Here is a 21709-nt window from a genome sequence, read left to right on the forward strand (position 1 = left end):
CCTGTGAGGGACACCGGGCAGCAACCTTGCAGGGAGTGCAAGACCACATGCTGAGGACAGCCGATTGGCGTGCGGTGGAACCCGACTAGCCCCACCGGGCCGTAGGCAGGATGAGGTGAACCCCTCCTCCACAACAGCACCACAGATCCACAAAAGTGCCAACAGCGGCCCAAGTCACCACTACAGTGCAAAACTGAGTGCACCCTGACCATTGCCAGAAGTAGATAGGAAGGGATAGGGTACGTCAGCCTGCCACCTGTGCCCAGTGGGGACGTGACCAGCGAGCCAGGCTGGGGCGTGGGGCTGCCCTACCCCCCGAAAGCGAGAGTACAAGCCCCATGCTCATATGTTTAGAGGGGGCTAGGGAGGAGCTCATCCTTGATGCAGAAAGAACACTGAGCACCCCTACCAACAGAAATTACTAATCTGTCTTTAAACAAACCAGAAGAAGGGGGTGAGGTCCCTAGACTCCCGGGGGCAGGGGGTTGACAGACACTCGCTGGCCACTTGAATGGGCATTGGGACTCTGAAATAACTGCAGATAAGAGACCCTGAGTGGTTTCTGCAATGTGTGGAATCTCCATGTTGGTGGGCAGGTGACTCAGAGTGACATAGCAACAGTACAGTGATCCCGGAGCAGTCGTTCCTGACGCGGGTAGGCACTGAAATGACAAGTGGTCTAAAACACGCCAGGTATCATCTGCTACAGCAAGCGCCCAAATACAAACACAGACTCGCTCACCTGCGGGTGCATGACGGGTGGTGGGGGGCAAAGACAGGACACCAGCTTAAACTTGACAAATTTACCCGCCCCAGAGAGACCACTGGGACCCAAAGACCAGAAGAACAGAAAGCCGAAACAGGGGCCATGAACCCAGAAGACAACACCATTTCACCGAAAGACATCATGGCAGCAATACAGGGAGTGCGGAGAGCCCTCAAATCCAAGATCGACACAGTCGTATTGGAGGTGATGCTGATAAGGGTGGATTCCCACAACCTCCGAGCCAGAGTGAAGGAAGCGGAAGGTTCCTTAAAGGAGATTAAAGATGACTTCGCTACACTCATGGCACAAGTACTCGAACTCGGTGCCACTACGGCATCACTAGAAGATAAGGTTGAGGACCTCGAAGGGCGGTCCCACCACAATAACATTAGGATAATTGGGGTCGCCAACAAAACTGACGGAACAGCAGTAGACCTATTTGTGGAAGACTTGATCCTAAAACATTTACAGCCATGAGGACTCTCCAAGTATTTCTCGGTAGAGAGACCACACCGCACCTCGGGTGCGCCCCCCAAAACTTGGCGCCTCCCACGACCCATTATTGCAAGGATTTTCAACCATAGAGACCATGACATAATCCTTCAGACAGCAAGATGAAACCCCCCACACATAGATAATGCACGCATAGCACTCTTTCCTGACTTTATGATTTGAGTGCAGAAATTACACTGCAGCATCCTGGAGGTCAAACGAGCCCTAAGGTAAAGGGAACTCAAATATTCAATGCTGTATCCTGCACAGCTTCGAGTGATTGCCCAGGGCAACACCCATTACTTCTCCCCCCCAGAGGACACCTTGGACTGGCTGGAGGGCTGGCAAAAAGTCAGCAAACAGAGTTGCTGAGGGTGACCGAAAAAGCAGCAACCGGTGTGCAACGCCTTGAAAATCCCACTTCACTGAGTGGAGAAATCCAGCAATTGGCAACCCAGGAACAAGACTCAGAATGAATGGCATTTATAGACTGGAGCCATTGCTACAAAATCATGGTTGGAGACAGACATGGTGTGCCCCTTTGGTCAGGGGCATAGAGGTGTCCCAACAGTGCCAGATTGGAAACCGCAACTTACAACAGACAGCACCTTGGTAACACAGTTTAGTTTAGGGAACTGGGGCATAACCAGAGCTTGCTGGTCCTCTCCCTTCTTCCGGTATCTGGTTATGTTTAATATGGGTGATAGGCACTCTGCATTGTTGGGAAGGCGGGCAGTTCAAGACCCTTCAGCAGCGAGGCAGGGAGGGGGATTAATTGGAAACTGTTATTGGTTTATTGCAGTTGTTATGTTTCAGACAAATCAATACTATGCACAGGGGTAGAGAAGAGGCGAAAGTGCATGACATACCCCAGGGCCCTAGCAGCTCTTACACTCAGATGTGGCAACACACATTGGGATGTACACTCCTCAAACACCAAACCACATGGTGACACGAACACTGCGCGTTCTCTCCTGGAACATTCACAGTCTTGGGGACAAAATAAAAAGGGGGGTGGTCCTCCAGTACCTCAAATGGCATTCCCCTGATGTGGCGCTCCTACAGGGAACCCACCATCTGGGGAATAACTATCAGGCGTTAGACAGGTGGGGATACAGAATGGTAGTACACGCAGACTACACCATTGCCTCCAGGGGAACAGGCATCCTGGTGAAAAAGTCGCTCTCCCTCGACATTGGACACACTTGGTCAGACGACCAGGGTAAATATGCGGCCATCTCCGGGACCTGGGAGGGAGCAGCAATGAACATCCTATCAGTATATATACCACTGCGGCTCCACAAGGGTACACTCTAACGCACTATTAGTAGGATTCCCTCTGCGAGAACTTATAGTGGGAGGAGACCTTAACGCCACCCTAAATGACGCCACGGTCCAGCAACCCACCAAACAGGCAACCCCCGCTAGGCAACCATTGGCTGACTTCCTAGCCACGCAGGGCCTCATAAACGTGTGGTGAATTTGCCATCCAAATGAGCATCAATTTACATTCTACTCCACAGCCCATAGCAGTTTTTCCCATGCAGACTACCTACTCATGTCAGCCCAGCAAATGCTGCCAGTACAAGAGCTCTGCCACCTGGCACAGGAATATCAGACCACTCTCCCCTATGAATGGTCTATGGCCCTCAGCAGTCCAAAAGTCAGAGACAGATTGTAATAAGTCCATGGTACCTTAAAGTGCCGAAAGTTAAAACGGCCCTATTGATAGCAACTAAGCACTATTTTGAAGAAAATGCCTATTCTATAACCTTAGCACAAACGGTGTGGGAAGCATGTAAAACAGTGATCAATCGGGTGAGACTTTGAGATAGTGGGGCAAAAGAGAGAAAAATGGGCACAAATGGAAACCCTGGAGCAGGAGATCCTTATGTTAGAATTAATCCCCCCTGATCAACGGGAAGCTGACGCGACCCATAAGCTAATGCGAATATCTGGATGCAGCACAGGAAGAGGCTAAAACCCAGTACAGGGTGGCCCAGCAGAAATTGTACGACACGGGGGACAAGGCAGGGAAGTTGTTTGCCTGGTTCGATAAACAAGACATGGCATGCCGGTGGGCGGGAACCATCTGTACAAAGTTTGGCTCCCCTATTAGCAACAGGGAAGGGATCGCAAATACCTTTGGGAACTACTATGCACAGTTCTATTCCCCAGAAGTGATCGCCAATGAAGGGGACTTGCGTGACCTACTAGCAGATATTCCTCTACCTACCCTAGCAGTAGAGGACAAAGAGACCTTGGATAATGAGCTTAGTCCGGAGGAGATAGCGGGGCCATCGGTAACTTGCAGCCGGGGAAGGCCATGGGCCTTAGCGGGATACCCAACAAACTGTATAAGATGGCAGCTACTACCCTCGCACCCTAACTGAAAAGAATGTATGATGAGAGCTTGATGAAAGGGAAACTGCCCCAGACTATCGTCTGGCCTCAATAGTGGTCATCTGAAAGGAAGGAAAAACCAGCAGAAGATTGTGGTTCGTAGGGTCCAATCTCCCTGCTTAATTCTAAGTTTAAGATATTGTCCTCCTGCCTTGTCCCGATCATATCCACACTGATTCACCCCAACTGATCAGGATTTATGCCGCAATGGAGCACAGCCTTAAATCTCAGAAGAGTACATGGCGTACTAGCCCAGGCTGAATCCCTCCAGGATGATGCTGCAATTCTTTCCCTGGACGCCTGAATGGCCTTCGGCTCTGTCGAATGGCTATATCTATTCCCAGTATTAGAACGAATGGGCTTTGCCCCTGATTTAGTGCATGGGTGCCACTCCTCTTTTCCTCCCTACAAGCTCAAGTAGTGGTGAATGGAACATGGTCAAAGACATTCACCCTGCGACATGGCACACGTCAGGGTTACCCACTTTTGCCCTTGCTATTGGCTGGCCCTCGAGCCGCTAAGGCGTGGGTGCGGATGAACCTCCTAGTTACAGGGATCACCTGGGATGGCCAGTGGGAGGAGAGAGTATCATTGTATGCAGATGATATACTACTGTACATCATGAAGCGTTTCACCTCATGTATAATGCATATACTGACCCTATTCTGGCAGTATTCGGGGTATGCAATCAACTGGACAAAGTCCGTACCCTATATCCTCAAAGGGAATATTCTCTGCCTATCCAGGGGGTGCCCTGATGAAACCAAAACTGACTGCTTTAAATACGTAGGCATATATTTAACAAAAGATTCCGCTAGCTACTACACTCACAACTTGTCCACATTCCTGGGGCGACTTAAGCTTGATATACAACACTGGAGAACATTGCCACTGTCACTACAGGGAAGAGCAGCCCTCTTTAAAATGATGGTGTTGTCACGCTTCTAGTATGTCCTCCACAGTACCCCATATAAGATCCTCCTGCACTACTATAGAGAGGTAGACCATGAATTACGGACCCTTGTATGGAACAGGGGTCAGGCCAGAATATCCTTGACCAAGCTGACCAGGGGATGGTATGATGAAGGGATTGCCTCCCCAGGAAAAAGAAATACCATTGGGCCGCACAGTTGACATCGATCAACTGTTGGATGCACGCACCAGAAGATGAAACCGCCTATTGAATGGACAGGAAGCTGCTACAACCGGGAGGGTTACCTGCAGGCCCTATATTCCTCCCCCCGATTGTCACGCGAGCTCGGCCCCACATCAGTGACCATTGAGTACTGGCATGCCACACACTGAGCCCTGGGTTGGAGGGGAAGGCTGACTCAAGCCACTCCACTCTGGGACTCTGAGGCACTCTTTGCGATCTCCCTGGGTTCATTAAGTCGGATCTTACTGGCATATCAAAGATCGGTGACATTTGGTCACGCAATGACATCAAGACCTTTGGTGAACTGCAAGAGGAGTATGAACTGGCTCCTTCATCATACTTCAGGTACTTACAATGCAACACACACTACAATCAGCACTCACTAAGGGGATGGAGCTTCCTGAGGCTTCTCCCCGGAGCGCAGATTGTTAGGGGAATTCTTACATAAAAAAAGCTATCTCCCTCACCTACAAAACCATTCTTGATAACTTGCAGGACACGCTTGAACATCTCACACAGCAGTGGGAACGAAACCCGGGAGAGCTGGAGAAATGGGAGGAAGCATTGGCATCCCCGAAGGAGGTGGGAATTCACTCCAGGTTTAGCCTGATTCAGTTGAAAATACTCCATTGAACATACTTGCCATGTTACACTCTGATCCAGAATGGGCAGGGTTCCGGACAGCCTATGGCTTAGGGGATGGAAGGGTCCTTCATACATATTCTTTGTGAGTGTTCTGAAATTAGAAAATACTGGTACACGTGTGTGCTGAACATATGGGGACCTACGGACCTGGGTAGGTCTGAGAGACTACTGGTAACACTGGGCATGGTGGTCGCAAAGAGAATTATTGCCAAACTGTGGGGATCAGCAGAAGTGCCAGGATTGCAAGATTGAAAGAGAGACGTGGATTGGTGTATGAATGCAGAGAAGGCAACCTATATGAGTTGGGATGCCCATCGAAATGGGGGAAAGTATGGGGGAAATGGAATGAATACAGAGGTGGACAGTGTAATAACATCCCTTCCCAACTCTGACACCCCCAGCAGGCGCATAAAGCACCCAATCGAATAAAGTGCCACAGAGGAAACCCTCTAAAGTCTGGGGGATGGGCCGGGGCCCCATGAAGATGGAGCTGGGGATTGCTATTAGGATCATGTTTTGTTTATACTGCTCTGTACTGAGTAAACCGCAATGCACAATGTATACTTGTCAACCCTTTAATAAAATGAAATTTAAAAAAAGATTGCTTTGCATATGGTTGGGTCCAATTTAGGTGGCATGGTGTGCAAAATTACGATGAACTGGAAAGCGGCCCCAAGTAATTACCAGTGGCTGAGATTAATTCAAGCATTCCATCTATTACTTCTTTGTATATTTCAGTGTGACGCCCTATGTGGGATGGAATGGCCAGACCTTAGAGAGTTTCTTTGCTCTTGTGGGACCTTTACCCAAGAGATGGAATTCAGTGCTGGGGAGCAGGAGCCTCAGGCGCAGGGAAAATGAGAATAAGGTATTTTGCTGTTGAGTGAGTTAGCCCAAGTAGGAGGACAGTGATTTGTGAACATAATTCAAAATAGACTGGTTGAGGATTAACCTACCTTCGTTGACCACAAACGGTTAAGTCCATCTGGAGTAAGAGCAGTAGTAATATTAGGGTCACTGTGTGACATCATCTGAAAAAGAAGAGCCTCAGTTTAAGTTCCAGTTACAAAGCCAATATAATTATTCATTGCTCACTACTGTCCACCTTTAGGTGGGATATGAAAGGGGAGTTAACCCTCAGCGAGTGTGACACATGCTTGGGCAGGGATAAGAACTTTGATGAGGCCCCCAGATTCAAAGAACCCAATTGTTGCATCCCTCTGCCCTCTATAGAACAGGACGTTGATAGGTGTCTGTAAAGAGTTCAATTCTGTCTATGATTCTCACCTATTTACCTCTTCTGGGCCAGCCTAAGGCAAAGGAGGAGGAAAGAAAATACCCAGAGTAGCAAAGGCAAGACTAGGGGTTGGCAACTTGAATGAAAGAGGAGAGTATCAATAGAGCTAGTGTGGGACGAGCCCAAGGGGGGGGCAGAGAATGATGCTCATCCCAAACTGGAAGCAATGCTACAATACCTCAGCTGGAGCCACAGAGCAGTGAGGAGCGGCCATGAGGGGAACTCTCAGTTTTCCACAGACGCGCTGTGATGAGATGTGGAAAAGAGGGGTGGAAGGATACTAAGAGAGCACGCTGCACTCAAAACAGCCCGAGCCTGGGGACAACAACATGAAGGGAGCAATGTCACAAACTTAAATCCAAGTAATGATGAATCCTAGAAATTCAAATTAGCGCCATAGACAATCAGGGGCAGCTCCTTCATCAGGATGGAGGGGCGTCGCTCCCCCGCCAGCCGCAGAAACTGCAACGCTTTCACCATGAAGGAATAATAGGTTTATTATCCCTTTGTGGTGAACGGGGTGGGGCTTAGGGGATGACAGCTTCGGAGGGGAGTGCACAGAGCACTCCCCTCAAAGGCCATGTGTGTTTGGCCGGCCCTCTTGGGCCGGCCAAACACTCATGTGCTGTAGGCTCTCTCCAGCACGGCAACACAGTTGCCGTGCTGGTGAGAGCCTGCACAGGCACAGGCTCCCAGTCTGCCTAGAAGCGCCCTGACTGGGTGCTCCCAGCCAATGTCAGGATTGGCGCAGAACAGGCTGGGAGCCTGTGCCTGCAGCGCCAGCGACGAGGGACAGAGGAGCGGCGGCAACGGAGGATGTAAGCTTTTTTTTTTATTTTTTATTATTAAATATCCCGCTCCCCCCCCAATTCCAGCGACCCTCACCCACCCCTCCCTTTCAATTAGGAGCCAGCCGCGAATGCAGACAATGCACTTATATTGAAATAATTAGAAAGAAAGGAAAGCAGTGCTTATCATGACTGCTCTGAGCAGCAAGACAGGGGTAGGACTTCAGCTACCAGGACAACTTATATTTTACATTGGACTGTGATTGGTGGATGACATCACATGTTTGGAGTTTGTTTTGGATTAATTTATGGCTGTTGTTTTAATTAAAGCAAGAAGTAGAACACATAATCTGAAGCCTATGATCTTGACAGAGAATTCCTCTTGTGTTTGTTACTTTTTTAGGTCGAATGCGCGAGCACTCTGGCCTGTTGTAATCTATCTGTGGTCTTTTAACCACGCCCACCGCATACCCATCACTATTACTCATTGGTGGGTTTGCCTTTCAAAATTCCTTTGTTATCATTAGTAAATTCTTTAGGTTTTTGTCCCTCCTTGGGGCAGTTTTGTTGCTGCCTTGGCCATCGACCCTGTGACATGGATAACTGCACTTTTGCCGATACATTTGACTGCGAGCAAACTTCATTTTCCTTTTGTGTCTGTCCTTTGCACTCATGCTCATGGCGGCCATGGCGCTTTGAATCGGCTTGTTTATATCAAGTGTTTTATTTTATTTCTTTTTTTTGCGGTTTTGTATAGTGCAAACTCGACCCAAAGGTACTGGAGAGCTTTATATAAGCACCAGTTCTGTTACACAAGGACACGTTCATTTTTAGGTCGATTAAGTGATTTGCCCAAAATCACAGGATATTGTTACTTTTTTAGGTTGAGTGCGCAAGCGCTCTGGCCTGTTGTAATCTATCTGTGGTCTTTTAACCACGCCCACCGCATACCCATCACTATCACTCGGTGGGCTTGCCTTTCAAAATTCCTTTGTTATCATTAGTAAATGCTTTAGGTTTGTCCCTCCTTGGGGTAGTTTTGTTGCTGCCTTGGCCATCGACCCTGTGACATGGATAACTGCACTTTTGCCAATACATTTGACTGCGAGCAAACTTCATTTTCCTTTTGTGTCTGTCCTTCGCGCTCATGCTCATGGCGGCCATGGCGCTTTGAATCGGCTAGCTTATATCAAGTGTTTTACTTTTCTTTCTTTTTTTGGCGGTTTTATATAGCGCAAACTCGACCAAGAGGTACTGGAGAGCTTTAAATGAGCACCAGTTCTGTTACACAAGGACACGTTCATTTTTGGGTAGATTAAGGGGGTCATTACAACCCTGGCGGATGGTGGAAAAGGTGCGGTAATACCGCAAACAGGCCGGCGGACAAAAAAATTGAATTATTACCCTGGCGGAAACCGCCAACAAAGACAGCCACTTTAACACACCGCCCGCCACGGCAGTACAGACAAGCAGCGCAGCGGTTACCGCCAACAGACAGGCGGGAGACAATGTACCGCCCACACTATTACAACAGGCCAATCCGCCACCTTTTCCGGGCCGGATTCACCGTGGATAAAAACACAGCGGAAACAGCTTTTGCTATGGGAAAACGCTCACCTCAACACATCCCACGAGGAACGACGACTCCATGGACCCGGAACTCCAAATACTACCTGCCCTTGTCTTTCTGCTCGTTTACGACCAACAGCAACGTAGGCGCAGAAGATACCGGTGAGTACTGCATCTACGACACAGGGGAGGGGGGAGGCAAAAGTCAGGGGGACACCCACCAAACACCCCCACCCCCACCTTCGCATATTACAACATACACACCAATGCAGTCAAAACTATCACATTAACAACCCACAATCCCCCCGGAAGACTGCAAAGACAATGCAAATTTCGGTCAAACATTGTAATGTGCCAATATACATGTCATACAAAAATATACAGATATATATCTCAAAATCACTCATAATTATATATACAATACAAGAAGTAGTGCAAATATGTACACAACAATGTCCGTGCACCAACAGTCCAAAAATACATGGGCGAGGCCCACAATAGACACCTGACCAAAATCCGAGAGAACACTGCCGGGGCATCAGATAGAAATACTACAGGCACCTCAGGGGTTAGTGAAGGGGGGGCACCTCAGCCGGGTGACTGCAAAGCCACATCCACAACGGGGTTCCATGCCCATTGATGTATCCTGGGGAGTGCAAAGCCACAGTCTCTCAAGTCTCTACAGTGGGTGGATTGCCCACTGTGCCATCCTGGGGAGTGCAAAGCCACAGTCTCTCAAGTCTCTACAGTGGGTGGGTTGCCCACTGTGCCATCCTGGGGAGTGCAAAGCCACAGTCTCAAGTCTCTACAGTGGGTGGTTTGCCCACTGTGCCATCCTGGGGAGTGCAAAGCCACAGTCTCTCAAGTCTCTACAGTGGGTGGGTTGCCCACTGTGCCATCCTGGGGAGTGCAAAGCCACAGTCTCTCAAGTAGATGCAGGTCTCCACTGGTTCTGGAGGGGGACTGGTGCCCACAGTGGATGAGTCTCCCCGTGAAAGTTCCTGTCCTGTCACTGTCCCAGCTGCACATGGGATAAGGATGCCTGATGTGCCGGTACATTCATTCCTACACGGTGCATGCCCTGTTCAGCGGTGCTTTGCCATGGCGGTCTTTGCCCTGTTCAGCGGTGCTTTGCCATGGCGGTTCAGGACTGTTCAGTGGTGCTTTGACATGGCGGTCTCTGCCCTGTTCAGCGGTGCTTTGACATGGCAGTCTCTGCCCTGATCAGCGGTGCTTTGACATGGCGGTCTTTGCCCTGTTCAGCGGTGCTTTGACATGGCGGTCTCTGCCCTGTTCAGCGGTGCTTTGACATGGTGGTCTTTGCCCTGTTCAGCGGTGCTTTGACATGGCGGTCTCTGCCCTGTTCAGCGGTGCTTTGACATGGCGGTCTTTGCCCTGTTCAGCGGTGCTTTGACATGGCGGTCTTTGCCCTGTTCAGCGGTGCTTTGACATGGCGGTCTTTGCCCTGTTCAGCGGTGCTTTGCCATGGCGGTTCAGGACTGTTCAGTGGTGCTTTGACATGGCGGTCTTTGCCCTGTTCAGCGGTGCTTTGCCATGGCGGTTCAGGACTCTTCAGTGGTGCTTTGACATGGCGGTCTCTGCCCTGTTCAGCGGTGCTTTGACATGGCGGTTCTGATACTGGACATTAGTGTGTGGCATGACGATCTCCACACTGGACATTGGTGTGTGGCATGACGTTCCATCATTGGCCAGCGGGGCTGTGGAATCCTGTCCCCTCCTGGGCTGTGACTCCGGCGGTGGTCTCCTGACCAGTGACGATACTCGGGCCCTCCTGGGCTGTGACTCCGGCGGTGGTCTCCTGACCAGTGACGATACTCGGGCCCTCCTGGGCTGTGACTCTGGCGGTGGTCTCCTGACCAGTGACGATACACGGGCTCTCCTGGGCTGTGACTCTGGCGGTGGTATCCTGACCAGTGACGATACTTGTGCCCTCCTGGGCTGTGACTCTGGCGGTGGTCTCCTGACCAGTGCCGATACTTGGGCCCTCCTGGGCTGTGACTCCGGCGGTGGTCTCCTGACCAGTGACAATACTCGGGCCCTCCTGGGCTGTGACTCTGGCGGTGGTCTCCTGACCAGTGACGATACTCGGGCCCTCCTGGGCTGTGACTCCGGCGGTGGTCTCCTGACCAGTGACGATACTTTGTCCCTCCTGGGCTGTGACTCTGGCGGTGGTCTCCTGACCAGTGACGATACTCGGGCCCTCCTGGGCTGTGACTCCAGCGGTGGTCTCCTGACCAGTGACGATACTTGGGCCCTCCTGGGCTGTGACTCCGTCGGTGGTCTCCTGACCAGTGACGATACTTGGGCCCTCCTGGGCACTGACTCCGGCGGTGGTCTCTGGATCAGTGACGACGGTGCTGGCGGTTGTGTCAGGACCGCCAGAAATGATGGCGCACTTCTCTGCCGTGACACTCACAACAGGATGGGGAGACTTCCTCTGGACCTTCCCCACCTTCTTTGGAGTTACAGCTGACTCACCAATCGCCTTGGATCCCATTTCACTTGTTGTCCCACCAGGAGTCTTGACACGGTCCCGTCGTCCACTCCCCAGTTTCAGAGCCTTTACAGGGGGTGGGCTGCCAGTGCCTTGGCTCCGGGTCCTACTGCCTGCCCTGGTGGACGGTGCACTCCAAAAACCTGGAACACGCACCACTGGTACTGGAGGCTTTTTGGCTGAGGCGCTACGACGAAACTGATGAATTGGAGGAGGGGTGGGGGCAAAAAGGTCAATTTGACATAGGGACACTTTCTTACGGACACTGGGATGGGTAGCTGGAGGAGCTCTGGGAGTGGAGGAAGAGGAGGTGGTTGTAGGAGGTGTCACTTTAGGTGTTTTGGGTGCAGGTACTGGAGGCTGTCGTGAGGTGGATGGATGTTGAGTGAGTGATTGCCAGCTTTTGTGTACTTTGAGAGGGGGCATCACAGACACACTGGGAGAGGACACAGGGGATGTGTAAATGGCAGTGGAGGTGGTGAGTGCAGGTGAGCGGCTTGTGGTGCTGGGTGTCCTGGTGCGAGTCCTAGTGCCTGTAGATGTGGTGCATGCAGGTGTGTGTGTAGACGAGACTGGGAGGGAGGAGGGAGAAGAGGAGGAGGGGGACACAGTGGAGACAGTGGATGTTGCTGTGTCTGTATGTGGGTGAGGCTTGCGTGAGTGCCTGTGGTGTGTGTGGTGCCTATGTTTGCTTGAGCTACTTGTGTGTGTTGGCTTGTGTGCATGCTGGTCTGTAGGTGTGCTTGGGATGGGCTGGGGTACAGGGGATTGGGTCTGGGTGGAGGAAGTTGGAGGGGGGAGGCTGGACACAGGGACAATGGCTGCCATCAGTGCTGAGGCCAGAGATTGCAGGGTTTGCTGAAGGGCAGCCTGACCAGAATGAATGCCCTCCAGGAATGCATTACCGTGTTGCAACTCTCGTTCTACACCCTGGATGGCATTCACAATGGTAGACTGCCCAACAGTGAGTGACCTGAGGAGGTCAATGGCCTCCTCACTGAGGGCAGCAGGGGTGACAGGGGGCAGGGCCTGAGGTGCCTGGGGCGAAGGTGATGCCCACCCTCCTGGGTGAGCGGGCACGGGGCAAACGCTGAGGGGCTGCTGGGAGGGCGGTGCTGGTAGGGGAGGTGGCGGCTGTACCTGTAGAAGTGGGGTGCACAGATGGTGCCGCCACCACTGGGGAGCTCCCATCGGCGGATGAGTCCGTGTCGCTGGTTGGTGATCCGGTGGCCGACGTGAAGCTCCCCTCGCCCTCCGTCCCACTGGTGCATTCAGAGTCTGTGGTGTGGCCCTCCATGGCCATGTGGGATGCAGCTCCCTCGTGCTCCGGTGCCACTGTACCTCCGTCTGATGATGCTGATGTACAAAAAGACAGGGAGAGCAGGAAAAGGGGGGGGAGACAGAACAAAGAGAGTTTTAGTGCATGGCATACCGCATGGCATACCGCTACAGTTGGCGGACAAGACAGACGCAGCAGCCCCATGCATTACGCAGTGCTCCTGGCCTCTGCACATGCAATTTCAGGGATATGGCCTACATGGCAATGGTGGCAATGGTGGAAATCTGCGCACATGGCAACCATACCTCAACTTGGCACTCTTCTGAGGTGGGGTAGAGTGCCACATGGCACACATTACGGATGGGCCTTGCCTACCTAACTCGCCCTGGCCTAGGGACACACACAGCCCACCTCCCCCACCCAGACCCCTCCACTGCACGCAAAGTCCGCAGAATGAGGTTGTACTCACCCCCTTGTGTCTGCTGTGATGTCCTTAAGCGCCCATCCAACTCCGGGTAGGCCACCGCCAGGATCCGGAACATCAGGGGGGTCATGGTGCGACGGGCACCCCTCCCACGTTGGGAGGCCATCCCCAGCTGAGCCTCCGCCGTCTTCTTGCTGCAGCGGCGAATGTCCTCCCATCTCTTACGGCAGTGGGTGCCCGTCTCTGGTGGGCCCCCAGGGTCCGGACCTCCTTGGCGATGGCACGCCAAATGTCCCTCTTCTGGTGGGCGCTGACCTACATGACATGCACAAGGAAAGAGGAACAGTCATTACCAACTGCACTGTCGTTGTGAGTGCCCCCCTCCCTACTCTGGCCATGTGGGCCTTTTATTCCCATGCTTTACTGTAGTATCAACTCTGCCCCCTACCCTCTTCCACCCAGCCCTGTCCACCCCGGCCTAGCCCATACAACGTGCTCCCTGTGTACTAACCTGTTGGTCTGGAGGACCGTAGAGTAGCATGTACTGCGGGAGGACCCCATCCACAAGTTTTTCCAACTCCTGTGCAGTGAAGGCAGGGGCCCTTTCCCCAGACGCAGCAGCCATCGTCGCTTCCAGACCGAGGTCACAGCAGCACTAGCAGTGTAGGTCCTCTCCTGTCGAAGGTCAGGTATCTAGTGATTGAACAGATAGAAAATGGTGGTGCCGTCCGCGGCGGTGACGTGCGCGGCGGTGCGCATCATCACCGCCGGTGCACCTGTTCATTGGCTCCTGGGACCCATAGGGTCCAATGTTAACCAATGCAGCATTGCGCCGCGGTCTACGACCACCTACCGTGACGGTGTGCAACGCCAGTGCTGTTACCCCACAATCCCATTGTCCCAGTTTAGAGGTCAGGCAGCCGCCATTTCAGGAGCCCACATGGCTTCATTTACTACTGCGTCACACATACCGAGGCCTACACTCAACACACATCCAGGAAGGGTTTATTGTCTGGTGTAGTCTTGTGTGTGACTGCGGGTACATACCTGGAGGAATAGTGACTGTTTATTTGCTGTTGTCCTTCTTAGGCACCGTCAGCTGGGACATATGAGAAGATGGCGGAATCCTCCGGTGTACCGACCGCTGGTGGACCTGTTGACAATGGAAGAGAGACATTTAATCGTCACCTACAGGTTTGACCGTGCCAATATCCATGAACTATGTACCCAGTTGGAGCCAGACCTGATGTCACCAATCCTCCATCTGACTGGAATCCCCCCTGACGTGCAGGTGCTGTCAGTGCTCCATTTCCTTGCAAGTGGGTCTTTTCAGACAACTGTGGCCATGGCATCAGGGATGTCCCAGCCAATGTTTTCCAACGACTTGCCCAGAGTGTTGGCTGCCCTGCTGAAACACGTAAGGAGATACATCATTTTCCCTGAGGTGGAGGATTTGCCTACAGTGAAAGGTGACTTCTATGCCCTTGGACATATCCCCAACGTCATAGGTGCCATTGATGGGACCCATGTAGCTCTGGTCCCCCCCCCGCAGGAGTGAACAGGTGTACAGGAACAGGAAGAGTTATCATTTGATGAATGTCCAGATGGTCTGTATGGCAGACCAGTACATCTCGCAGGTAAATGCTATGTTCCCTGGCTCTGTGCATGACGCCTACATCCTGCGCAATAGCAGTATCCCTGATATGATGGGTCAACTCCAGAGGCACCGTGTATGGCTATTGGGGGACTCTGGTTACCCCAACCTTTCCTGGCTACTGACCCCAGTGAGGAATCCCAGGACCAGGGCAGAGGAACGCTACAATGATGCCCATGGGCGGACTAGGAGGGTGATCGAACGCACCTTCGGCCTCCTGAAGGCCAGGTTCAGGTGCCTCCATATGACAGGTGGGTCCCTATTCTACTCACCGAAGAAGGTGTGCGACATCATCATCGCCTGCTCCATGCTCCATAATTTGGCATTGCGACGCTAGGTGTCTTTTCTACAGGAGGATGATCCAGATGACGGTGTTGTAGCAGCTGTGGAGCCTGTGGACAGTGATGAGGATGAAGCTGAGGAAGAAGAAAACGACAACAGGGAGTCAGTCATACAGCAATATTTCCAGTGAAACACAGGTGAGTACATTTTCAGGTTTAACATTATATTAACTTTCACACGTCTACCTCTATCCTGTACCTACATTTCACTCACTATTTGTTAACTGAGTTGTCCCCTTCCATTTCAGTTTCACAAAAGTGGTAACCTACGTGTCAACTGCTTGCATCCTTGAAGGGCTTGTGATGTGTGACATTGGTATGTTAGCCTTCCAATGGGTAACCCATTATGACACTGTCATTGATAATACAAAATTACAAATCATAGACCGACTCCATTTTATTTAGTGTTTCAAGGGTGTTTATTTAAGTGCTAAAAAATGAAGGGGGATTGTGAAATGGGGATGGGTGATGGTGGAGGAATGTCCATGGCAGAGTCCAGTCTATTAGTCTCACAGGTACATTGTATATCTGGCCATTGGAAGTGGAGCTGGGGCAGTTCCGATTTGGACAGGGTAACAAAGTGGGACAGTGGGAGGACAATCAGGGTGGTCTTATTTCCTGGCGGGGGTCTTGCCATCCTGCTCTGTCCTGTTCCTGGATCTCAGGGACCGCTTGCGTGGTGGTTGTCCGTCTGCAGGGGGTGGGGTGCTGGTGTGGTGGTCCTGTGGCGGGGCGTCCTGTCCACTAGCGCCGGCGGAGGTGGTGGGCAGTTCATCGTCCTGACTAGTGTCAGGGGCCCCTTGGAGTACCACGGTGTCCCCCAAGGTCTTTTGAATGTCCGTCAGCACCCCTATGATGGTGCCCAGGGCGGAACCGATGGTCCTGAGCTCCTCCCTGAACCCCAAATACTGCTCCTCCTGCAGACGCACGGTCTCCTGCAACTTGTCCAGGACCGTCGCCATCGTCTCCTGGGAGTGGTGGTATGCTCCCATGATGGAGGATAGGGCCTTGTGGAGAGTTGGTTCCCTTGGCCTGTCCTCCCTCTGTCGCACAGCAGCCCTCCCAGTTCCCCTGTGTTCCTGTGGCTCCGTCCCCTGGACCGTGTGCCCTCTACCACTGCCCCCAGGTCCCTGTTGTTGTTGGGTTACCCTGGGTGCCCTGTAGTGGTGGACACACCGCTGATTGACCTGTCCTGGGTAGGGAGGTTTGGGCCCACTGGGTGGGTGCTGTGCTGGTGTTACCAGAGGGTGGAAGCTCGGTGTTGGGCTGTGGCTGGGCAAGGGGAACCGACTGTCCTGAGGCCCACGATGGTCCGGGCTGGTCATCAAGATCCAGTAGGGCAGAGCTGCTGTCGTCACTGTGGGCCTCTTCTGGGGGTGGAGTGGTGTTGTCTGGACCCTCTGGTGTGGTGACGTTCCTTCGGGTTACTGCGGGGGTATAAGTACATGAGTGTGTGTAATGGTGTGCAATGGTTGGGTGTGCGTGAACCCCAGTGCAGGCATTCCTGTGTGTGGGGTTGTGTGCTGATGGTTGGGGGTGTTCTGGGTATGTGCAGTGGGCATGCTTTAGTGATGGGTGTCCATGCTTAGTTGTGTCATGCAGATCTTGGGGTTGGGATGTGTAGATGGTGTTATGGGTACATTAGTGAGGAGTTTGGGTGATAGGGGAGGGTGTGAGGGTGGGGGTGTGTGATAGCATGTAGGTAGGGTGGGGGATATGATAGTGAAGATTTGACTTACCAGTGTCTGTTCCTCCAACGACTCCTCAGAGGCCCTCAGGATGCAAGATGGACAAGACTTGCTCCTCCCATGTTGTTAGTTGAGGGGGAGGAGGTGGGGGTCCGCCGCCAGTCCGCTGTACCGCGATGTGGTGCCTGGAGACCGTGGAACGCACCTTCCCCCGTAGGTCGTTCCACCTCTTCCTGATGTCCTCCCTATTTCTTGGGTGCTGTCCCACTGCGTTGACCCTGTCCACTATTCTTTGCCATAGCTCCATCTTCCTGGCTATGGATGTGTGCTGTACCTGTGAGCCAAATAGCTGTGGCTCTACCCGTAGGATTTCCTCAACCATGACCCTGAGCTCCTCCTCGGAGAAGCGGGGGTGTCTTTGGCGTGACATGGGGTGTTGTGTGTGATGTGGTGTATGTGTTGATGAGTGTGGTGAGTGTAGTTGTAGGTGGTGTTTTGTGCGTGGATGTTGTGTGGGTGATGGTGTTGTTGCCTCTGTGTGATGGGGTTGTCTATTCTGTGCTCTCTCTCTCGCCTTCTCTCTGAATTTTTTGTTGTAGGGGTTTGTGGGTGATGTGTGTTTTATATTGTATTGGATGTGTGGGAGTGGTGTGTGTATGTGTATCAGGTGTGTGTATTTCGAATTGTCCAATGTGGCGGTGTACTGCCAATGGAATACCGCGGTGAAAGACCGCCGCGTGGATTTGTGGGTCGTAATGGCATGGGCGTGTTTCTGTTGGCGTGGAGGTGGAGGATTTGTTTCCGCATGTTTATCGCTGACCTTTGGTGTGGCGGGATTGTGTGGGTGTCTGAATTTCGGCGGATTCCGAGATGTGTGTCATAATAGCTGTGGCGGTCTACCGCCGCGGCGGCGGTGTATTGGCGGTCTTCTGCACGGCGGTAAGCGCCTTATACCGCCAATGTTGTAATGACCCCCTAAGTGATTTGCCCAAAATCACAGGAGGTTGAACTGACGCAGAGATTTGAACCTGGTTCCCCACCTCCAGGGTCAGCAGCTCTGGCTGTTACACCACATCCTCCCCTTGCTAAGCGTTCATGCCGACATCTTAAATGAAACTACAGAGTTACCTGGATTTGCTTCTGTTCAGAGCATTTCAAGCAGACAATTTACCCGCACTCAGGTTGATCCAGCTCTGCGCAAGCTGGACTAGCGATTTACAGAATTCTTTGATTCCTGTGTGATATATATTGTTCACTGTAACAAATTCTTCTACTAACAAAAACAGTTTAAAAATAGGCCATGCATGCATGAATTTCAAATATTTTCAAGATAGGAGTTAAGTCAAGGGATGATGGAATAGTAGCACTCGTGGAGTTGAAAGAATTAATTACTTGAAAAGATACGATAAACTAGTATGAAGAAATTCAAAAGTCAAGCTATAGTTATTTGGAACTTATTTAATGTTCAAGCTAAGTACTGACATGAAATGTTTATGATCTTAAATAGATCAGAAATTGGAAAGAAAGTAGAATATTTGCAGTGGCTATAGGAAACCAGTTAATAGCAACTTTAAACAAGCATTTGCAATGCAAAAGGTCTCGCATATTTCGAACAAGTTAACTGTCATCTTTTGACAACAGTGCCCGTGAGCAAAAATAAAAACAAAACATGAATGGAAACTGAGAAAAGATGACTTAATCAAATAAAATAAAGTTAGCGTTAAAAAATAAAAGTTTGCAATTTTGGCAGTCACAAGCCTTCTGTTTGCGAGACACTGGAAGTTAAAACAAAATAGTACCTCGATCACATCAGGAGCAGCGGATGAGCACTAGTTAAGTTGAAATCAATTAGTGCTTGATCCCTGCTCCACACAGAGGAACGGAAATGATGCCAGACATGCCTTCACGAATTACGAGGCTGTAAGGAAGAGTGCCACACAAACCAACAAATGATGAGTGACAGCCGGGCTGCAAGCCCTTTACCGAACACAACAGCATCTCGCATAGGAGACGCATGCACAAGTGCATGCACTCACAGGCTTGACCCTAAAAACAATCTGATAAGTAGACGTATTTAGATTTTAGGAGAACTAAAACCCTGCAGAGTAGTCAACACACAAGGTGAGATTTATTAACATACTTCAAAAAGTATTAAGATTTGTCATAGAGGTCATAATAGTTTAGTAAGTGGTAGAAAGTGGCATTTCCAGTAATCGAGCAATTTCTCCATGTCTTGTTTCTGTGACCTTGCAGATTGAAGTTGTGGATCCAGTGGACCAAAATATGAGGTGCAGTCTGAAACAGTGTCTCTCTTTTTCATCCTATTCACTTTCCCCCTTAAAATGCGTGGTAAATTTTATATGATTAATTGCGACATGTTTGAGAGAGAGAGATTTTATGGTACTGATGGATTTGGTTTTAAGGTCAGTGTTAAAATCTGAATTTGATATCCAGAACCCCCAGAGATGTGTCCAGCTCAACAACACCAATGCAGTCTCTGCCATAAACTTGGTAGGTATGTTTTAGACCTGACAGTCTTAAGATAGTCTTTCTCTCAACTTTTCGCCTGCTTCCTCCACTTTTCTGACCTCATTTGTGCTGGTATTAGGACTCTGTGCACTTCAACACTGCTAACCAGTGCTAAAGTGCTTATGCTTTCTCCTCTAAACATGGTATTATTGTCTTATCCCCAATTGGCATACTTAATTTACTTCTAAGGCCCTAGTAAATTGCACTATATGTGCCTAGGGCCTGTAAATTAAATGCTACTAGTGATCCTGCAGCACTGATTGGGCCACCCGCATAAGTAGCTGTCTAACCCTGGCTCAGGCCTGCCATTTCAGAGCCTGTATGTGCAGGTTTACACTGCCCTGTCGACCTGACAAAATACCCTTTTTGCCAGGCCTAAACATTTTGTTCATATATATAAGTTACCCCTTGGGTAGGCCCTGGACAACCCAGGAGGCAAGGTGCAATGTATTTAAAAAGAAGGACATGTACTTTTTTTTAATACTTTCATTTTGCATTATAACAGGTTAATATGACATGTTAGGCTCCCGTAATAGCATAATGTACAGGCCAATATGGGCTACTTAGTTCACATAGACTTAGGAAATACAATGACTGCTCTTATAATATTTTCCCATTTCGCAAGGATATAGGAAACAAGAAAGAAAAAGAAATATCTTAACCCCCCCCCATTCTGGAAAAGGGTAAGAGGCCAACAATCTGGGTGTGGAACCCCTGGAGAGCTGCTCCCCGTGTCCAAAGGGGACATAATGTGAATGTCTGCTGCACTCAAAGTTCAGGACATCGTCAGATGGAGCCCACCCGCCCTCTGTTGTCTCTGTATGTAGGTGGTGACTGGGCACCATGCTGTGTCGAATTTGGCCACCCTGTCCCAAATTATTGCTGTCAGTTTCTCCATGGCATAAATCAACCAAACCCTCTCCCCACCACATGTTAAGGGATGGAGCCTTTGGTTGCTTCCAGAACTGGACGATGTTCAGTCTGGCTGCTAATAAAACTCCCCTGGAAGGTGGTTGTGGGAAAAATCCTATCCACCCCTAGATCCCCCAGTAGGGCTAATAGAGGATTAAGAAGCAAAGAAATGTTAGAGGCAGTGTGAATCATGTGAAAGAGCTCAGTCCAGAACGACTGGACATAGAGACAGGACCACCAGGCATAGAGGAAAGTGCCTCGTTCATCATACCCCTTCCAGCACAAGTCTGGAGAGTCTAGCGGGACTTAGGTACCACCATGTTAATATCTTAAAGGCATTCTCTTTGTACCAGAGGCAGATTGATGATTTAGAGGCTCTCTGCCAGATGGCATACCATGTATCATCTGGGATATCCTCAGTGAGCTCTTTCTCCCATTGTTTTACGTACATGCGTTTGTTTGGGTAGTAAGGTGCAAGATATGTTACGATAGCAATGAAATGCCTTTACAGCGGGTGTTAGTGAAGTATAATGCTTTAGTAGGAGACTCTTCTTGTTGCATAGCCATGCGGGCCAGAGGTCGCCCAGCCCAATGAAGCACCTGATTGAGTTTGTATGAGTCCCCACAGGTCAGTGCAAATTTCTCTGCTAATTCTTCCTGCAGCATCAAATCCCTATCTGCATAGAAATTGTGTCGCTAAGATGTATGAGGCGACATCAGAGAAGCACAAGCCTCCCTCAGCCGTGGAACGAAAGAGAGATGCCCTCGCCACTCGTGAAGATTTTCTCCCCCATACAAAATCGAGTATTTTGTCACAAATTTGCAATCAGGTCGATTTGGGAATGTTATCAGGAAGGTTTGGAGAGTATAGCAGCAGGTGCATGAAGTTAATTTTTAGTCAATTAAGACAGCCTTACCAGGAGATCTCGAGGTTGCCCCATCTGTATAAGTCCTTAAAAAGCGATGTGAGGAAAGGTGCGATATTCCTATCATAGAGGGCCCTCGTACTTGTCAGGAGTCGGACCCCTAAGTAAGTTATCGCTGACACCTCCCACCGGACGCCGCCTCTGCAAATGGGGTCTCTGAGAGTGTTCTGCAGGTCTGCTACATCCATACCTCGTGATTTAGAAAAAATAATTCTGAAACATGAGGCATGAGAGAATTGGTCTAGTTCGCTCATTAATGCTAGGATGCTTCCACAGTCAGGCCATGGATCATGGGATTGTTTTGGATCTTCGAAACTAGGGGTTC

This window comes from Pleurodeles waltl, chromosome 6, assembly GCF_031143425.1.
Source record: "Pleurodeles waltl isolate 20211129_DDA chromosome 6, aPleWal1.hap1.20221129, whole genome shotgun sequence".
NCBI classification, from domain to species: domain Eukaryota; kingdom Metazoa; phylum Chordata; class Amphibia; order Caudata; family Salamandridae; genus Pleurodeles; species Pleurodeles waltl.